Source organism: Nycticebus coucang, chromosome 10, assembly GCF_027406575.1.
Source record: "Nycticebus coucang isolate mNycCou1 chromosome 10, mNycCou1.pri, whole genome shotgun sequence".
NCBI lineage: Eukaryota > Metazoa > Chordata > Mammalia > Primates > Lorisidae > Nycticebus > Nycticebus coucang.
Window position 1 is genome coordinate 121,510,141 of NC_069789.1, and position 21,195 is coordinate 121,531,335.

Consider the following 21,195-nt stretch of genomic DNA (forward strand, 5'->3'; position numbering starts at 1 on the left):
ACAGCTATATCTCATTCTTTGAGCTCACATTGCACACACTGCTGGAATCTAATACAGGTGGGCCACAGTTTCTTATTTTTGAATGACATTTTTTTCTCACTCTAATTTCCCATTTTACTAAAAACAAGTTACAGCAGAATTGTCATTTTAATTGCCAAAATAAACTGTACTTTGAGCATACTGGGTCTGACTATTTGCATAAAGCGCGATAAGAATAATTATTAGCCATCTAGTCTTTTCTTTCTCTTAAAATTGGCTTTGCTGGAACTTTTTTTTAAATTAGATCATAACCACGTACAATATGGCATTTAAGGGGTACAATGTGCTGATTTTACATACAATTTGGAATGCTTACATCAAACTGGTTAACATAGCCTTCACCTCATTAATTTAATTGTTGTGTTAAGACATTTATACTCCACTCTTAAAATATTTGACATGTCCCCTTGCAAGATGCACAATAGGTGAGGTCCCACCAATTACCCTCCTTCTACCTGGCCACCCGCAACCCTCCCCTCGCCCTCCTCTTCTCTTCTACTTTCTGGGCTATAATTGTGTTTTATCATTTGTATGAAAGTGAGGGTGATTATATATTGGGTTCATAATAGTACTGAGTACATTGGATATTTTTCTTCTATTCTTGAGATACTTTACTAAGAAGAATATGATCCAGCACTATCCATGTAACCATAAAAGAGGTAAAGTCTCCATCTTTTTTATGGCTACATAACATTCCATGGCATACATATATCACAATTTGTTAGTCTATTCCTGGGTTGATGGGCACTTGCGCTGCTTTTATGACCTGGAAAACCCCAGGGACTCAACTACAAAACTCTCAGAAGTGATCAATAAATACAGCAGTGTCTCAGTATACAAAATCAATATTTACAAATCATTAGCTTTTATGTATACCAACAATAGTCAAGCTGAAAAAATACTCAAGGACTATTTACAGTAGTGCCAAAGAAGATGAAATATTTGGGAATTTACCTAACAAAGAATGTGAAAGATATTTATAAAGAGAACTATGAAACTCTGAGAAAGGAAATAGCTGAAGATGTTAACAAATGGAAAAACATACCATGCTCATAGCTTGGAAGAGTCTACATTGTTAAAATGTCCATACTACCCAAAGCAATATACAAATTTAATGCAATGTCTATTAAAGCACCACTGTCATACTTTAAAGATCTGGAAAAAATTGTACTTTGTTTTAGATGGAATCAGAAAAACCTTGAATAGCCAAGACATTACTCAGAAATAAAAGCAAAGCAGGAGGAATCATGCTACCAGACTTCAGGCTATACTATAAATCTACAGTGATCAAAACAGCATGGTACTGGCACAAAAACAGAGAGGGAGAGGTATGGAACAGAATAGAGAACCAAGAGATGAACCCAGCCATTTATTGTCATTTGATCTCTGATAAGCCTATCAAAAACGTAAATTGCGGGAAAGATTCCCTATTTAACAAATGGTGTTGGGTGAATGGCTGGCGACCTGTACAAGACTGAAACTAGACCCCCACCTTTCACCATTAACAAAAATTGATTCGTACTGGATAAAAGATTTAAACCTAAGACCTGGAACTATAAAAATACTAGAAGAGAGCATAGGGAAAACACTTGAAGAAATAGGCCTGGGAGAATATTTTATGAGGAGGACCCCCAGGCAATCGAAGCAACACCGAAAATACATTACTGGGATCTGATCAAACTAAAAAGCTTTTGCACAGCCAAGAGCACAGTAAGTAAAGCAAACAGACAACCTTCAGAATGGGAGAAGATTTTTGCAGGTTATGCTTCCAACAAAGGTCTGATAACTAGAATCTACAGAGAACTCAAACCAATCAATAAGAAAGAATAAATAACCCCATTTCTTTGTGGGCAAGAGACTTGAACAGAAACTTCTCTGATGAAGACAGATGCATGGTCTACAAACACATGAAAAATGCTCATTATCCTTAATCATCAGAGAAATGCAAATCAAAACCACTTGGAGATATCATCTAACTCCCATAAGATTAGCCCACATCACAAAATCCCAAAACTACAGACGTTGGCATGGATACAGAGAGAAGGGAACACTTCTACACTGCTGGCAGGAATGCAAGGTAATACGACCTTTTTGGAAAGAAGTTTGGAGAACACTCAAGGAACTAAAAGTAGACCCACTGATTGATCCTGAAATTCCTCTACTAGGTATATACCCAGATGATCAAAAATCAGTTTACAACAAAGACATTTGCACCATAATGTTTATTGCAGCCCAATTCATAATAGCCAAGACATGGAAACAGCCCAAGTGTCCATCAACCCATGAATGGATTAACAAATCGTGGTATATGTACACCATGGAATACTATGCAGCCATAAAAAAGATAGAGACTTCATATCTTTTATGTTTACCTGGATGGAGCTGGAACATATTCTTCTTAGCAAAGTATCTCAGGAATGGGGAAAAAGTACCCAATGTACTCAGCCCTACTATGAAGCTAAATTACAGCTTTCACATGAAGGCTATAACCCAACTATAGCACAAGAATATGGGGAAAAGGCCAAGGAAGGGGAAGGGAGTGGGGAGGTTAGGGGGGAGGGAGGGTAATGGGTGGGGCTACATCTACGGTGCATCTTAGAATGGGTACAGGTGAAACTTACTAAAGGCAGAATACAAATGCCTGCATACAATAACTCAGAAAATGCCATGAAGGCTACGTTGAACAGTTTGATGAGAATATTTCAGATTGTATATGAAACCAGTACATTGTACCCCTTGATCGCACTAATGTACACAGCTATGATTTAACAATAAAAAAAGAAGTCTTAAATTTAATCAATTCATGACGTGCCTATAATGTGCATCTTCCCAGAAAAAAAAAAAAATGAAAACACAGTTTCTATCTTTTAAGTTGCTTTCAGAGGAGTATGGAAAATTAAATATGTACCCAGCGAACAGGACACAAAGATGATTCGATAGGTTTTATTAAAAGGGCTATGAGACAGCCACAGCCAGCTGGTCTCTAGAATTGTTCTTCCAACTACATTTATGTTGTTCGAGGTAAGAACAAAACTTTTCTACTGAGTTCAGCCAAAATGACTAACTTTTTAGCAGGAAGTAACAAGAACAAGAAAAGAGAAAACGCAAAAGAATTTTTAAAAAGCCAGAAATTTTCAACCAATGATAACTAAAACCTAAACAGAGAATTCTTGCTGGATACCACGTGCCTAGATCTGAACTTCCCTAGACAAGGCCACTGACCTATATTAACAGACAGATTTGGTCTTATATGAGACGGATAAGTGATTTTGAAATGGGAAAAGAAGCTGTTTTCCTTTGTTTGGCAAGGGTGGACATTAGGAAGACAGAACCTGCTACCGGAGCCAGTTTCTGGTGTTACCCTTGGTGAAAACTGTTACAATACCCTGAAGGATGGAACCATCCAAAACAAAAGTCAGGTTAAAGCATATATTCTCCACTTAAAAAAAATTTGTATAGTCTTTTTAATTTACATATAAACACCTTTAAAATTAAATCTTCTGATGGCTCGGCACCCATAGCTCAGTGGTTGGGGCACTAGCCACATACACCGAGGCTGGCAGGTTCAAACCCGGCCCAGGCCTACTAAACAACAATGACAACTGCAACAACAACGACAAAACAGCCGGGCGTTGTGGCGGGTGCCTGTAGCCCCAGATACTCAGGAGGTTACGGCAAAAGAATCTCTTGAACCCAAGAGTTTAAGGTTGCTGTGAGCCTTGATACCACAGCACTCTACTGAGAGTGATGTAGTGGGACTCTGTCTTCAAAAAAAAAATCTTCTGATGTCTTTTCCTTTTTTTTTTGGACCCAAGCAGTCATAAAGTTAAGATAAAATTCCTCATGTTTCCTGAAGTTCTTTGAGATTTGTTTCTTTTTTTTTTTTTGGCCAGGGCTGGGTTTGAACCTGCCACCTCCGGCATATGGGACCAGCGCCCTACTCCTTGAGCCATTTGTTTCTTATTCTCATTTTCCTTTGAACACTTTTGTAATTTTTCATCTAGTTCTAAAACCTTCTTCTTTAATTCCTGGTTCTCCCTGATGGCAGAGTAAGCTGTGATTTCTGTTCTAATTTTAGAAGCAGAAAGTGCTGCTGATTCTTCTTCTAACTCCTCAACTCTCTCTCTAAAAGAGGTGAGGAGAGATGATTTTTTGGCATTATTTTCTTTGCACCTCTCTGTTTTAGCTTTCAGCTCTTGACAAGACTTCTTGAGAAAGCATCTTGGAGCAGAGACCTTGAAGCTCAGACTGAGCACATACAAATTTGACTAAAGTTGCTGCAAGTTCACTTCCAGTGTTTTCAGCCACATTCCGATACTGGTTTAATTGCTCCCAAGTGACCAGGAGAAGATGGTCATAAGTTTCCTTACCATAGAAGGATTTTTGCTTTAGTTGTTCAGGCTGCTTTAACAAAATACCATGAATTGGATGGCATATAAATAACAGGTGTTTGTTTTTCACAGTTCTAGAGGTTAGGAAGTCCAAGACCAAGGTGCTGGCAAGATCAAGATGTTCGGTGAGAGCCTGCTTCTTTAGAGATGGCACCTCCTTACTATGTTCTCACATAGTGGAAGGGACAAGAGAATTTGGGGGGTTCCCAAGTAACTCCATTAACTAAATTATCTATTCACTTTCAGAAATCCACCCTAAGGAAATAAATAAAAATGTAAAACAAACAATGCAAAAGAATGTTTATCACAGCAGTCTTTACAGGAGAGAAGAAACAATCCACAGGATTATTAAATAAGTGATGATATTAAATATCACTTATTAATATAATGTGATAGTTATTTTTAAATGTTTGTTCAATTTTTAATAATATAAGAAATACTCATAACTAGTGAAAGAATAAGTATACGACGTTATATACACAGTATGAATTTAACAGGTAGAAAAACGGCAAAGAAAAAACCCTACAGCAGAACAGGAACAGTACAAGGATGAAGCCCCCCAAATGATGACTCCTTTCCTGGAACGGTTTACCGATGTCCCCACTTCTCCTGGTGCCCCAAGGCTCCCGAGGAGGTATCTCACACGACTCAAACTGCTACAGAGATAATGGCAAGGTACCCACAACATACAGTAAAGGTCTCCCTCACTTACACTTCCGGAGTCTCTCAGAAGTGAGAATAAGAGGCTTCGTGCCTGATATTGCACTGGCTTCCTAAATAATACCTCCACCTACCATTTCTCCCCTTCAAACTAACTCCATATTTTATCATTAAAATAATCTTCCTGGTTCGGCACAGTGGCTCACACCTATAATCCTAGCACTCCGGGAGGCTGAGGTGGGTGGATTGCTTGAGCTCTAGAGTTTGAGACCAGCCTGAGCAAGAGCAAGACCCTATCTCTACTAAAAATACAAAAAACTAGCTGGGCATCATGGTGGGCACCTGTAGTCCCAGCTATTGGGAGGCTGAGGCAGGAGAATTGCTTGACTCCAGGAGTTTAAGGTTGCTGTGAGCTATGATGCCACAGAACTCTACCCAGAGTGAAGACTAAGACTCTGTCTTTTTTTTTAAAAAGCAAAAATCTTCCTATATCATAAGAATCATGAACAACCTAAGTGCCCATCAAACCATGGCATATGTACACCCTGGAATACTATTCAGCCAAAAGAATTAAAAAAGATGGCAACTTTACATTTTCCATGTTAGTAGCCTGGATGGAGTTGAAACGCATTCTTCTTAGTGAAGTATCACAAGGCTGGAAAAGTAGGTATCCAATGTACTCAACACAAAATGAACTAATACATGCCCACACAAGAGAAAAACTCAATTTAATTCAAGTTGGAGGGAGGGGAGAGGAGAGAGGGAAGAGTGGGAAGGAGAGGGGAATGGTGTGCTCCCACCTGATGGCACAATATAAGGGTATACGGCACACCTCCTGGGCGCAGGACACAGCTATAACAGAGACTTTACCTAACAAATGCAAACATTGTAACTTAATCATTTATACCTTCGTATTAATCTGAAATTTAAAAAATAAACAGGAGCATAGGCTTTCTAGCTAAAAAACTCCTCTACAATCACAGGGTCAAAACTTCTTACTTTATGGAAGAGGGATCAAGAGAGGTTAAAAGAATAAGTGACCAAATCAAGATCATGTTAATTCCTCTCCTCGAATTCCAAACTCCTTAGTATGTATTCAAAGCCCTTCAAAACCACCTCAGCCTATCTTCGTCTCCTCTAGTCTCCCCTGCTACCCCTAGAAAACCCCTTTTTGTCAAGGGTGGACATTAGGAAGACTTTTGGGAGATGGAAACTGCTGTTGGAACCTGTCCCCAGTGTTACCCCTGGTGAAAACTATTACAGTACCCTGAAAGGTAGAACCACCTCAGACAAAGGTCAGGCTAAAGCATATATTCTGGAGAGGTCCAAAAAAAAAGAGAAAAATTGTGAGTTTCAAGCAGTGGAAGAACTCAAGGGTGTCAGAATTAGAATGCTCTCTAGATAGGTTCAAATCCAAATGATTTCTTCTCTATCCGCTGCATTGACGCTACTTGGCTTCACTCTCCTGTCTTCCGGAAGTGCCCCTGCACCTTCCTTTCCAATTGTTGCACATTTGCACATTTGCTTGTTCAGAAACCCTTCCCTGGCCAGCTTAGCCGAAAGGGCAGCTCTCCTTTCTCCATTTTCTCAAAGCCCTGACATTTGTTGGCAGATGTCACAGGGAAATTTTTCTGTTTGTTTTTTTGAGACAGAGTCTCACTTTGTCACCCTCGGTAGAGTGCTGTGGCATCATAGCTCACAACAACCTCAAACTTCTGGGCTTAAGCAATTCTCTTGCTACAGCCTCCCAAGTAGCTGGGACTACAGCCACCCACCACAATGCCTGGCTAGTTTTAGAGATGGCGTCTCGCTCTGGTTCAGGGAGGTGGGGGTCTTGCTCTGGCTCAGGCTGGTCTCGAACCTGTGAGCTCAGGCAATCCACCTTCCTCGGCCTCCCAAGTACTAGGAACCTGTGAGCTCAGGCAATCCACCTTCCTCGGCCTCCCAAGTACTAGGCGTGAGCCACGGCACCCAGCCATGGGGAAAATTTTCAATTAGCAACACTCGCACCTTGGACAGAGCTCAGTGGCTACAGTACTGTCCCCTCCAAAACTGGCCGGTGTTTCCATGCATTCCCAAACACCGTGTCTTACGGGTTTATCTCATCACTTCTGACTCCAACTAAACTTTCACCTACTTAAAGGCAAGAGATTGTATCTTATATTTCTCCACAGCCCTCAACTGGATGTAACCATGACTGTGAACATTCGCTGAGCACCCCTGGTATGTGAGTTGCTGTTCTAGGAGCTTTGCACACATTATTTCAAAAAATCTGATCCTCACAACTTCTTAACAAGTGAGAAAACCTAGGCTCAGAAGATGAATAAACCATTAAGGTCATGCAATTAAAAAGTGGCAGAGCCCTGACAGAATCCAGGTCCCTTGGCCTCCAGTACACCTACAGCCGTAAAGCTGCTGCCTCTGGCCCAGCTGCGGACTTGAGAGGGGCAAGTGTGCCGGAATTGCTCACGGACCCATGGAGCCGTTCCCAGGGCCAGGCGGACGGCCAAGGTACACATGACAAGGGAACAAAGCACACTCCATGTGCCCTTCCTCTGAAACCCACACTTGGGTTCTCCAGTTTCCTATAAGGTCTCCTGAGCTTCCTGGCACTGACCCTTCACCCTGTGCTAGTTTAGGTGGCAGCCCACTCTGTTCTTAGCTGGGAGCCCTGACCAAATACATGGGTAAGACATCAGGAAATGAAAAGCCAGATTCCTCTGAAGCAGAGTCAGAAAAGTGATCCTTGAGCTACTAATTCACTGGGAAGGAGCCCCTCCCTGTGGCCACCCAGTTTCAGTTCCTGTGTTTTCCTTTCAGGGCCCGTCAGACAACTTTGGGATCGCAGCGACAAGACTTTTGCCAATAAACCCTGTTTGACCAAGCTGAATTGGAAGCAGTCCTGAAATCTTGCAAACCCCAGGGCAGCAGGAGGCCCCATCTGTCTCCTGACGGAGGGTCACCTCCTCCACATGGCAGGCGGAAGCACGTTTCAGAAAGCGGCTTCTCCACTCTGTGGTAATAGCTACCATTTACTGAGTGCCAGATGTTTGCTAAGCACTGCTTTAAAGGTTTTTTTCATCAATCAATCTTTGTTAATGTTCTGTGGACTCCACGGTCTAGTGCAGTAGTTAAGGACACAGGCTCTGAGATCAAATTGTCCATGTTCAGAATCCCAGCTCCACCACTTAAAATTATGTTAACATGGGCATGCTGCTTAACTTCTCAGCACCTTAATTTCTTCGACTGAAAAATGACAACCAGTACAGTACCTAATCCCTAGAGATGTCTAAGGATTAACTGGATGAATGTGTGAAGTGCCCAACACATGAGCTGTTATAACTCTTAAGTGGGTATCTCCATCTTACAGTTGTAGCAATTGAGTCTTAAGAGAGCTTAAGTCAATTGCCCAAGATCACACAGCTAAGGGAGGATTTACACAGGTCTATTCAGGCTGACTCCAAAGGCGCTGAAACCTGGTGCTTAAAGCCTTTCTTTCTTTCCTTTCCCATCCTTTCCCTTCCTTCCTTCCCCTTCCTTTCCCTTCCTTCCTTCATTCCTTCCTCCCTCTCTCTCTGAACCATACTTAGGGAACAGCTGCACTGGTCAAACAGCTACAGTAGGACCCAGGTTAGAATTAAGGTCATCCTGGAGAAATGGAAACGTGTAGGCCCGAGAACTGCCGTTAAAAATGTAGAGTCTGGCTTGGCGCCTAAAGCTCAGTGGTTAGGGTGCCGGCCACATACACCGGGGCTGGTGGGTTCCAACGCGGCCCAGGTCTGCTAAACAACAATGACAACTACAAAAAAAAAAAAAAAAATAGCGGGAGGGAGGGGGGAGGATGGGCGGAGGGAGGGTGATTGGTGGGATTACAACTGCAGTGCATCTTACAAGGGTACATGTGAAACTTAGTAAATGTAGAATATAAATGTCTTAACACAATAACTAAGAAATGCCAGGAAGGCTATGTTAACCAGTGTGATGAAAATGTGTCAAACGGTCTATAAAACCAGTGTATGGTGCCCCATGATCTCATTAATGTACACAGCTATGATTTAATAAAAAAAAAAATAATATATATATATATATATATATATATATATATATATATAGCCAGGCGCTGTAGCAGGTGCCTATAGTCCCAGCTACTTGGGAAGCTGAGGCAAGAGAATTGCTTAAGCCCAAGAGTTTGAGGTTGCTGTGAGCTGTGATGCCACAGCACTTTACTGAGGGTGACATAATGAGACTCTGTCTCAAAAAAAAAAAAGAATGTATAATCTGATCTCCATTAAAATACCAACATCATACGTTGAGGAACTTGAAAAAAATAGTTCTTTATTTTGTATAGAGCCAGGAAAAAACCCTTATAGCCAAGGCAATTCTTAGTAATAAAAACCAGCTGGAAGCATCACTCTACCAGGCTTCTTCAGGTTATGTTACAAGTCCACAGTGATCAAAACAGCATGGTATTGGCACAAAAAATAGAGACATTAACATTTGGAACCAAATAAAAAAAATGAAACTAGCTTCTTGTCATCATCTGATCTTCAATAAACAAAACAAGAACATACACTGGGGAAAAGAATCCCTATTCAATAAATAATGCTGGGAGAACTGGATGACCACAGTAAAAGACTGAAGCTAGACCCGCAACTCTCACCACTTACAAAAAATGACTCAAGATGGATAAAAGATTTAAATCTAAGGTGTGAAATGATAAAAATCCTAGAAGAAAGTGTGAGAAAACTTTTTTTTTGAGATAGAGTCTCACTATGTTGCCCTCAGTAGAGTGATGTGACGTCACAGCTCACAGCAACCTCAAATTCTTGGGCTTAAGAGATTCTTTTGCCTCGTGTCCCAAGTAGCTGGGACTATAGGTGCCTGCCACAATGCCCGGCTATTTTGTGGTTGCTATTTTGTTGTTGTTTAACAGACCTGGGCTGGGCTGGAACCCACCAGCTCCAGTGTATGTGGCTGATGTTCTAAGCTATGGGTGCCGAGCCGAGAAAAACTCTTGATGATGTAGGCCTGGAGAAACATTTTATGAAGAAGACTTCATTGGCAATCAAAGCAGCAAAAGCAAAAATAAATAAATGGGACTTAAGCTGAAAAGCTTCTGCACTGCTAAGGACACAACAATTAAAGCAAATAGACAACCGTCAGAATGGGAGAAGATATTTGCATGCTACAAATCTGGCAAAAGATTGATACCTAGAATCTACAGAGAACTCAAATTAATCAAAAAAGACCCAACAATCACATACATCCTGGGCAAGAGACATGAACAGAACTTTCTCTGAAGAAGACAGACAAATGGCCAATAAACATGAAAAAATGCTCATTGTCCCTATTCTCAGAGATATCATCTTACCCAGGGAGAATGGCCCACCTCACGCAGTCTCAAAACTGCAAATGCTGGAATGGGTGTGGAGAGAAGGGAACACTTTTACACTGTTTGTGGAACTGCAAACTAATACAACCTTTTTGGAAGGAAGTATGGAGAATCCTCAAAGAACTCAAAAGAGGCCTTCCATTTAATCCTACAATCCTATTACTAGACATCTACCCAAAAGAAAAAAATTATTTTATCATAAGGACATTTGCATTAGATTGTTTATTGCAGCTTAGTTTACAATTGCCAAGATGTATAAACAGCCTAAATGCCCACCAACCCCAAAATGGATTAACAAACTGTGATATATGCATACTATGGAATACTATTCAGCCATCAAAAAGATAGAGAATTTACACCTTTTGTACTACCCTGGATAGAGTTGGAGAACATTCTCTATAGCAAAGTATCACAAGAATGGAAAAGGAAGTATGCAATGTACTCAATGCTAACATGAAGCCAATAGATGAACTTAATCCACACCCACACAAGAGCAAAAGTCAATTCGAGTTGGGAGACGGGGGAGGAAGGTGGAGCAGAGGAGAGGAAGGTGGAGGATTAGTGTACTGATGTGGGGTATATAACATACTCTTCTAGGTGCGGGTCACAACTACAACAGGGACCTTACCTAACAAATGCAAACATTGTAACCTAATTGTTTATACTCTCATATTAATCTGAAATTTAAAAAAGAAAAAAAGAACTCACTCTACCGCCAGAGATTTTACACAAGTGACATCAGGCTAAAATGAATGACAGTATTGAAAGACAGCATTGAAGGGGGAAAAGAAGTCACAAAATGGCATCAGGGATCCTTAGAAAAATGAGAGAAAACATGGGGGGGGTGTTAGCTGGGCAGCGTTGGTGCCTCTGTGTGGTGGAGAGGTCATGAGATCAGTGTATGAGCCTCAGATGAAAACGTGACACCCATTGGTCTGAGCATCTCTTGTTCATCTTTCTCCCTGCTTCTACCCCCTTAACTACTGCCCATCATCCTGGTCTGAATGACAATCACAGGTGCCATCCCCACAACATCACCAGTCACAGCATTTCCTAAGAAGCCCAGTGTCCTATTTGCCAGGGTCATGATGCCCTGAAAAGGAGAGTCGGAAAGTGCTGCCTCACTCTCCTCCGTCAGCCGCTGAAGCATCTCAGTCACCTGTCTGGTTCTGAGAGCTACCAAAAGGCTTCCTAGTGAGAGAGAGTCGGGTACTGAGGGAATTAGGAACCAGGGAAAGCCTAGTTCAGGAAAAGACAAACTATTAGTAGCTCCTGAGGACAGGGATCCTATGTCACATAAGCTTTGAAAATTCAGCACCTGGCCCTTAGTAGGTACGTGACAAATATCAGTGAAATTGAATTGTTTTTCTTTTTTTTTCTACTTTCAACATCTTTAATGCTGAATTTGAATTGTTTTTAAGGAGGTCAGAATGCCTAAATATTACGTATAAACAAGCCACAAATCTGACCAGTTTCCTGCGTGTCAACTAGTCTCTACTCTTCCCAAAACAGGATGGTACCTCTGTCACAGAAACTGCCAAATCCTCTGGGTCCTACACATGCCCAAGGGCAGCAGTAGGTAAATAAGCAACATCTAGTTTCTGAGAACAGACCTCAGAGGGTGGGGAAGTGCCACGTGACCCACACCCAAGAATAAAACAAGATGGATTCCAGCTTGGATTAAGGAGATGACTAACATCTTATCAGCCTCTGACAACAAATTACCAGGACAGGGCACAACAAGCAGAAACAGAGAGAAAACAAAGCCCCCCTAAATCACGTCCTCTCAGCATCAGTATCAACTGCCCTTGTCCCCACCCACTGATCACTTGTGCACCGTCACAGCATAGCACCCACCCGGAACTCTGAAGTGGCAGTGACATTCAACGCATTAGGGCATCATGTGTGTTCACATATGTGTTATCAGCGCTCCCCAGACAATTTTAACAAACCATGAGTTATAACCACACCCACCCTTCACCATACTGTGAAGGGCAGGAGCCAGAACCTGCACTCTGTGTTCTGTCAGGTTCTACATGGAAAGGGAACGTAGGAAGCAGCCATCCTGATGGCTATGAAAAGGATTTCCTGCTATCTGTTTCAGAGAACTACAGGTAGGAAATAGCCTGCCTGAACAACCACAGCCTACTCCAGAAACGGAATGTCAACCAGGATAGGTTGTGGAGGGAGGTGGGGCAAGAGGAAGGAAAGTCATTACCAAAACACGTGCAATGGCAGGGAAACTACCCCAGAGGCCCGGGCGCCACAGCCCCTGCTCACCACACCCACAGTGGGCATCTTCAGCCCATTGAAACCTGGAGCTGTTCAAGAAGAGACACAAATAGAATGGCGACCTGCTCGTCTGGGAGAAGGCAAGCAGGTGCAACAGGAAAAGAAGTATTCAGGGCTCTCTCACAGCTGCCCCTGCCTTCCCGCTGCTAATCACAGAATCAGAACTCGAGAACATGAAAGATTATCTCAATCAAATTCAACAGTTTACAGATAGGAAAATTCCTGTCCAGACTGGACCAGTGACTTTCTCATGGTAACAAAGGAAGGTGGTAGCTTAGCTGACACAGAACCGGGTCTCCTCACTCCCAGCCCCGGGCCCCTCCCTCACTTCTGGATCCTCTGGGGATCAGAGTATAGGACCATCCAAAAAAGGCATGAAATTCTCTGATGGCCTCGCTCATGATAGGGGGTGTAACTGGATCAGCTCCAAACTTGCTAATGGCGGACAGAGAGGGAGAAAGATTCATCGTTCTTCTTGTTCACCTGCATTACCCAGCTCAGGACCCTTTGGGAGAATAACTCCACTTCAGAACAGATGGAAATGCATGAAGACTGTGTATATGACAGGATCCCCCTTTCACATCCCAGGCTGCAGTTCCACTGCTCCCCACCCACTGCTCTCAGCAGGTCCCCACTTTTGCCTCTGAATGGACTGAGGTGAAGCAGCTGGACCTCCAGGGCAGCAAGCCCCAGAGGAGAGGCTCTCTCCTGGTGCTCCTCCCCCACTGAGCACCAAACCACACAGAGGATCCTACCCAGCTGGGAAGCCTACCCAGGGAAGGGACAGAGAAGTGAAACCCACCAGCGAAAGGGGGATGGGCAGAGAGATGAGAGAGGAAAGACGCAAATGAAGGGTGAAAGGCAAATGTGAGTGAGACAGGCCACCTCCGGACGCCCCCTCTGGCACACAGGCCAGCGGATTTCCCCCACTCTGGGCCCCCCTCTGCACCCCTCCGAGAGCTCAGGGAAAAGGAGCACAAGCTACATTGCTGATTTCAGAGGAATAAGACCCAAACTGGGGTGACTGGAGAAGCCAAGATTCCATTCCCTTCCAAAACCCAGACATCAGTCTCAAGTCAGTAGGACTCAAACATCATCAGTGTTTCAGAAATTCTGCTTTCAGTTGGCCTAAGGTGAGACCTTTATATCTCAGTCAGTAACAAACTTTCCAGATGGTTCTGATACGGATGGACCTACACAAACGTCTGATGACCACTCTGTGGGAGTCCTACCCATCACCTTCCCCAGCCTGCCTGCTGTCAGGCAACCTGGTTGGCTGAGATTCAACAATTTCTGTACCTGAGCTATATTTAATCTATGTCTTAAGGGAAAAGGAAAAAACAAAAGTATAGAATGTACTAGACTCTCTTAATATTTTGAAATTAAAAAAGAAAAAAAAAGATGGGTGGCGTCTGTAGTACAGTGGTTACAGCATCGGCCACATGCACCAAGGGTGGCAGGTTCAAACTCGGCCCAGGCCTGCTAAATGGCAATGACAACTGCAACAACAACCATCACAAAAAATAGCCGGGCGTTGTGTCGGGCGCCTGCAGTCCCAGCTACTTGGGAGGCTAAGGCAAGAGAATTGCTTAAGCCCAAGAGTTTGAGGTTGCTGCAAGTTGTGATGCCACAGCACTCTACTGAGAGCAACATAGTGAGACTCTGTCTCAAAAAAAAAAAAAGTTTTTTTTTTTTTAATTAAAAAAAAAAGATATCCTGAACAGAACTTCACAGGACTGTGGTGGTTAGGAGCACAGGCTATGACATCCGGGCACCTGGCTTCACACTCTGGCTCCAGCACACAAGCTGCAGGGCCCTGGGCAAGTGACTTTCCCTCAGTTCCCGCATCTGTAGGATGAGGCCAAGGCAAGAGCCCACCGCCTGCGCCCTGTGAGGATCAGATGAGGTCATCTAGTCAGGGGTCAGCACGCTCCCTGGTCTGGACTCAGCACACGGCCTCTGTTGACTGTGAGTTTTACTGGTTGCATTAAGTGTACTGATGGCAAGCACACCACATTTGTTGCTATTAGTATTTAATATTGTCATATGAACATGTGATTTTTAAGCTGTAGAGAGTGTTCCACGGAGACTTCTAGGAGCCTTGCCCTTGGAATGACTTCTTTACCCTCCTAGTCTCACCCCTCCCACTTCTGCCCCATGGACATGACGATCTCAGCAGAACTGCACATTTATGTTGTGTTTTTATGGTTTACAATGAAAGGTAAAGTATTTTATAGTATGTGTTTGACCTGCCTGCTCCTCCCTGTGTGCTTTTCCCCTTTCCACCTCTCTCTTCATCAGCTCACAGCCCCATTTTCCAAAAGACCTGATAGTTAACATGTGACCCCCAGGTTAAGTACATCTGTCTGGCCAAAATCCTGAAAAATCACTCTGGTCAACAAAGAAAAGGGTGAGAAAGAGTAGAACACAGCGGTGGCTGAGGCCATGGCCTTATGACAGGGGCAGAGACCCACCGGTTCCTCCCTCATCCTCCTCCCCAGGCTCACCCAGTAGTCCCACCTACGCGGTCCTCAGGAGTCCCATCTAAACATATCCAGAACCGAGCTGCCTCTCAGTCCCTGACCACGCTAGCCCTCATCCTTACCTCAGGGCTAATGTCGGCATCTGATCCACCCAAAGGCCCAAACTATACTTGGCTCCAAGCCATCTTCAGGCAGCCTTACCTGTCGCTCACTAAGGCCAGCCAGTTCTTCCTGAAATGATTCTTCCCTGTCCCCTGCTCACCATCCCCTCTGATCTCCCAGTTAAGATCCACGTCTCTCACATGAACTCTCCTCAGCACAGTTCTCCCAACGAACCAGCTGCCAGGCTGAGCCCTGGGACCCAGATCTGCCCAGGTCACTTCTCGCTTCAGCCTCTGGTAGTTCCCCAGTCACAAGAGTCCAGACTCCTTAAGCTGGTGGTCAAGACTTTCACAATCTGCCAGAAACCTACCCTGCCGGCTACCAGAGAGCCCCGAAACAAGACCAGGCCAAAAATACTCCCCCACTGCCTTTTCCCTGAAAGGCCAAAGGGCACACATGAAGCCTGGGAGCCGGATGGACATCAGCCAAATCGATTCTACCTGAGGGGGGGGTTCTTGGGCCCTGGAGGGTAATACAGAGTGGGGGGGGGGGACAACGCAAGGCCAGAGCAGTCACGTCATGGAGCTGGAGTTCCTCGAGTCAGACCTCACTTTGCCAAAGGCACATCTACTCCTGAGGTCAGAGCTCTGGCGCCAGCACAAGGACCCAGATCCCGGCCTATACTTCTGCTTCTTCAGCCAACAGGCCCAGAAGACTCTCCAGGACAAATGTCAGGGAGTCTCACAACCTCCCCTTCCTGTGAGCACAGCTCGGGACCCTCCACCCCACTCCACAAGCCTGCAGATGACAAGACGACCTGGAAGGGACAGAACAGGAAGGTAGGAGCTTTGGCCCCAGCTCAGCGTGGAGCCGCAAGGCCCAAACACAGGGCCTTTGACTACAGAAAAAAATGGGCCCATTGTCTGTCTTGGTGGGTGGAACCAAACCACAACAGGAGCGGGGCAACCAGCTTCTTTGTGCCCAGAGATGAGGAGTTGGCCCTAAAATAAGAAGGTGGAGAGGGGAGGGGTGAAAGGAATATATGCTTTAAGAAAATAGAGGCAATTATGAGAATCTTACCCCTGGGTTTGGTTTGGTTTGGTTTCCTCACGTAGCGCTCTACCAGGCCTTCTTAGGAGGGCTGGGAAGAGGTGCGGCTCCCTGCAGGGTGGAGGAATAAGGAAGGGGTTCAGCTGCCTCCATCAAGGGGCTGTCAGGGCAAAAAGGAGCCACTCTGCCGTTTCCTTAATTGTTAGTACAGAAAAAACAAAACACAAACTCAGAGCTATACAGCCACCCCCAAACAAAGGAAGCGACCCTCCTGCAAAGTGCGGGGACCTGTGCGAGGACTGGGGCCCTCCCCACCTCAGGACTGCAGGAAATAACAGGCAGAAAAAGAAGAAAAGGCTGAGCCTTAACAAAGATTTCACAGGTGCATTCTCTCCCACTGCCAAGACCAGAGCTACTGGATACTGATTCCAGGTTGCCAGAATGACTCAGCTTATCCCATAAGAGGTTGCTGACCACCTTCCTTGAAGACTAGAGATTCATTCCTTTGAGTCTGATCTATTGAAATGATAGACCATTTAGGATCTCCCTTCCTGCTTTTGCAAAAGCTATTTCTCTCCCTGTAACATCTCTGTCCCCTTCCTAGAAAATTCATCCTTAAACTCAAAGGGCATACCCTCTCCAAGACCTTCACAAGGCTCACACAGGTACGTTGAACATCCCTCTATTATAACATCACAATGTAATAATGTTTGTTTATCTTTGAAAATTAAGATATGGAGTATGGAAAGGAAATGACTATCACACATATTACATTTTCCATCCAAAATCTAGATTTAATCATCACTTAACATTTTGGCATATTTCCTTTTTTTTTTTTTTCTTTTAGAGACAGAGTCTCACTTTATCACCCTTGGTAGAGAGCCGTGGCGTCACAGCTCACAGCAACCTCCAACTCCTGGGCTCAAGAGATTCTCTTGCCTCAGCTTCCCAAGTAGCTGGGACTACAGGCATCCGCTACAATGCCCAGCTATTTTTTGTTGCAGTCTGGCCGGGGCCGGGTTCTAACCCACCACCCTCAGTTTATAGAGCCGGCACCCTACCCACTGAGCCACAGGCGCCACCTATTTTGGCATATTTCTTCCAGTCTCTTTCAGTGTAGCAGACTATAAACTCCTGGAATGCAAAGACTACATAAATGTTTTTGCCCAGTCCTTATAGTTCTAAAAACCAGAAGTCCAAAGTGGGTCTCTGGAATAAAATCAAGACACTGATTTCTTCTAAATCTTTCAGGGAAAGCCCCTTTCTCTGCCCTCTCCAGCCTCTAGAGGCCACCCACATTCCTTGGATCATGGCCCCTTCCATCTTCAAAGCCAGTGGTGGCCAGTGGAGTCCTCACTCCACATGATTCTGACCCCGGAGCTCCTTTCTCCCTCTTTCACTTATGAGGACCCCTCTGATTACACTGGGCCTACCCAGAAAATCCAGAATCATCTCTCCATCCCCAGATCCTTAATATCACCACATCTGTAAAGGCTTTTTTTGGGGGGGAGGGGTTGTTTTATTGACAAATAAAGTAACATTAAAAGGCTCTAGGGATCAGGACAGGGACATTTTGGGAGGCCATTATCATGTCCAACACAGGTCCCTTTTATAAACTTCACCCACAACAAAAGTTTGCTTTGTCTTCCTTCTGTATCTCTCGCTTTCCTGTCCAACAACAAGCAGGAGCACGAACTTGGAGGTGAAACACACCAGCTCTGCCATGAACTGGCTGGATGGCCCTGGCCAGTCACTTCGTCTCCCTCAGCCCCATTTCTTGTCTGCAGCACAAGGATGACTCTTACTCCATCAGAAACCAACGTAGTTCCTAGAAGAGTAAATTAAGACATGCAAGGCACTGGATGCAGGGCCTGGAACCTGGTGAGCCCTCAGGGGACGTCCCTCCCATCCCTTCCCTCCACCATCCATGTCCTGTCACCTCGCCCATCTCTGTCACTGTTCTCTCCAGGGACTTCCTCAGTCTAACCTGCCACTGAGCACAGAAGCCACACTATCATTCTCTTGTGACTCTGCTGGAATGTTCCTGAGCGTTCAAGGCAGCCCATGACATTTATAGAGAGACGTAAAAAAAGAAGGCCTTTTTTTGATTTTTCATTCTTCTATTTTTATTTGCCTTTTAAAAAATTTATTTCAGATTAATACAAGGGTACAGATGATTAGGTTACATTGTTTGCAGTTGGTAGGTACAGTTCAAATTATAGTCGAGCCCTCCACCCAGGGGGTGTTTTGTTCACTTACCTTGCGCCCATTAGGTGAGAGCTCACCAATCCCCTCCCTCCTCCTCTCTCCATTGGAATTGCGCTGCGCTTTTCTCGTATGTGGGTATGCAGCTGTTTATTGATTTCATATTAGTATTGAGTACACTGGATACTTTTCCATTTTATGATACTTTACTAAGAATAATATTCTTCACCTCCATCCAGGTTAATAAAAAACTGTGAAGTCTCCATCTTTTTTATGGCTGAATAGAATTTTATGGTTTACATCCACCACAGCTGATTAATCCACTCACGTGTTGATAGGCACTCGGGTTGATTCCACGTCTTGGCAATTGTGAACTGAGTTGCTATGACTATTCTGGTGCAAATGTCCTTATGGCACAATGATTTTTTTCTTCTGGGTAGATACCTAGTAATGAGATTGTGGGACAAATGGAAGGTTTACTTTTAGCTAAAAAGAAGGTCTTTTTATGTTCACCTAAAACATGGACACGCGTCCTCTTCACTCACACCACGCCCGATCCCGCCCTGTTATTTCACACATGCGTTTCCTTCTTCAGTCTTTCTCTTTACACCTTAGAAAGAAGGACAGTAGAGAGGCAAAAATAATGAGCCGGGCCACAAGGGGGGATTCCTCGCACAAGATGGAAGCTTTCCTTAAACAAGACGAGTGCTTTCCTTTGGCGAGACAAAACCTGTTTGCGAGGCCACCAGAGGCCTGTTCCTAGGAGGGGCTCTCAGCTAAACCATTTGACTCAAGGACACAGTCCTAGACCCCCAGGAGACAGCAACTGTGACAGGAGCCGCACCCCCTCTGGGTATCACTGCTGACCAGGAAAGGTGTTTTCACAGAACGTTGTGTGTGAGTTGCCGCTCCCAATCCTCCCACTCCTGGAAGTTAAGCCTCCCCCTTAACCATATCCACCTCCAGCTGGCCTGCCAGGGCTGGAGAACACCTCCCCGGCCTAGATGGTCAGGGCGCCCCTTCTCCCATTACTACAATAGTTCACCCTGACTCTGCACTCACCGTGTGCCAGGCACTGTCCTATAGGTTTTTTGTTGTTTTTTTTTTTTTTTATTGTTGGGGATTCATTGAGGGTACAATAAGCCAGTTACACTGATTACAATTGTTAGGTAAAGTCCCTCTTGCAATCTTGTCTTGCCCCCATAAAGTGTGACACACACTAAGGCCCCACCCCCCTCCCTCCATCCCTCTTTCTGCTTCCCCCCCCATAACTTTAATTGTCATTAATTGTCCTCATATCAAGATTGAGTACATAGGATTCATGCTTCTCCATTCTTGTGATGCTTTACTAAGAATAATGTCTTCCACTTCCATCCAGGTTAATACGAAGGATGTAAAGTCTCCATTTTTTTTAATGGCTGAATAGTATTCCATGGTATACATATACCACAGCTTGTTAATCCATTCCTGGGTTGGTGGGCATTTAGGCTCTTTCCACATTTTGGCGATTGTAAATTGAGCTGCAATAAACAGTCTAGTACAAGTGTCCTTATGATAAAAGGATTTTTTTCCTTCTGGGTAGATGCCCAGTAATGGGATTGCAGGATCGAATGGGAGGTCTAGGTTGAGTGCTTTGAGGTTTCTCCATACTTCCTTCCAGAAAGGTTGTACTAGTTTGCAGTCCCACCAGCAGTGTAAAAGTGTTCCCTTCTCTCCACATCCACGCCAGCATCTGCAGTTTTGAGATTTTGTGATGTGGGCCATTCTCACTGGGGTTAGATGATATCTCAGGGATGTTTTGATTTGCATTTCTCTAATATATAGAAATGATGAACATTTTTTCATGTGTTTGTTAGCCATTCGTCTGTCGTCTTTAGAGAAAGTTCTATTCATGTCTCTTGCCCATTGATATAAGGGATTGTTGGCTTTTTTCATGTGGATTAATTTGAGTTCTCTATAGACCCTAGTTATCAAGCTTTTGTCTGATTGAAAATATGCAAATATCCTTTCCCATTGTGTGGGTTGTCTCTTTGCTTTGGTTATTGTCTCCTTAGCTGTACAGAAGCTTTTCAGTTTAATGAAGTCCCATTTGTTTATTTTTGTTGTTGTTGCAATTGCCATGGCAGTCTTCTTCATGAAGTCTTCCCCCAGGCCAGTATCTTCCAGTGTTTTTCCTATGCTTTCTTTGAGGATTTTTATTGTTTCATGCCTTAAATTTAAGTCCTTTATCCATCTTGAGTCAATTTTTGTGAGTGGGGAAAGGTGTGGGTCCAGTTTCAGTCTTTTACATGTAGACATCCAGTTCTCCCAACACCATTTATTGAATAGGGAGTCTTTCCCCCAAGGTAAGTTCTTGTTTGGTTTATCGAAGATTAGGTGGTTGTAAGATGTTAGTTTCATTTCTTGGTGTTCAATTCGATTCCAAGTGTCTATGTCTCTGTTTTTGTGCCAGTACCATGCTGTCTTGAGCACTACGGCTTTGTAGTACAGACTAAAATCTGGTATGCTGATGCCCCCAGCTTTATTTTTGTTACTAAGAACTGCCTTAGCTATATGGGGCTTTTTCCGGTTCCATACAAAA

At 44.0% G+C, this 21,195-nt stretch overlaps 1 long non-coding RNA gene across 2 annotated transcripts in view; it reads right to left on the reverse strand.

The window, feature by feature from the left end:
- Nucleotides 1-17,006, reverse strand: part of LOC128597097 (uncharacterized) — a 35,785-nt gene extending 18,779 nt beyond the window's left edge. Inside the window, exons 1-2 of one of the 2 annotated variants that reach the window (XR_008383201.1) lie at nucleotides 16,725-17,006; nucleotides 16,440-16,520 (exon numbers count right to left, since the gene is read on the reverse strand). This is a non-coding gene — a long non-coding RNA (uncharacterized LOC128597097). Of the gene's footprint in view, nucleotides 1-16,439 lie in introns of both variants that reach the window. The other variant, XR_008383200.1, reaches the window with a different exon arrangement.
- Nucleotides 17,007-21,195: the final 4,189 nt, after the last annotated feature.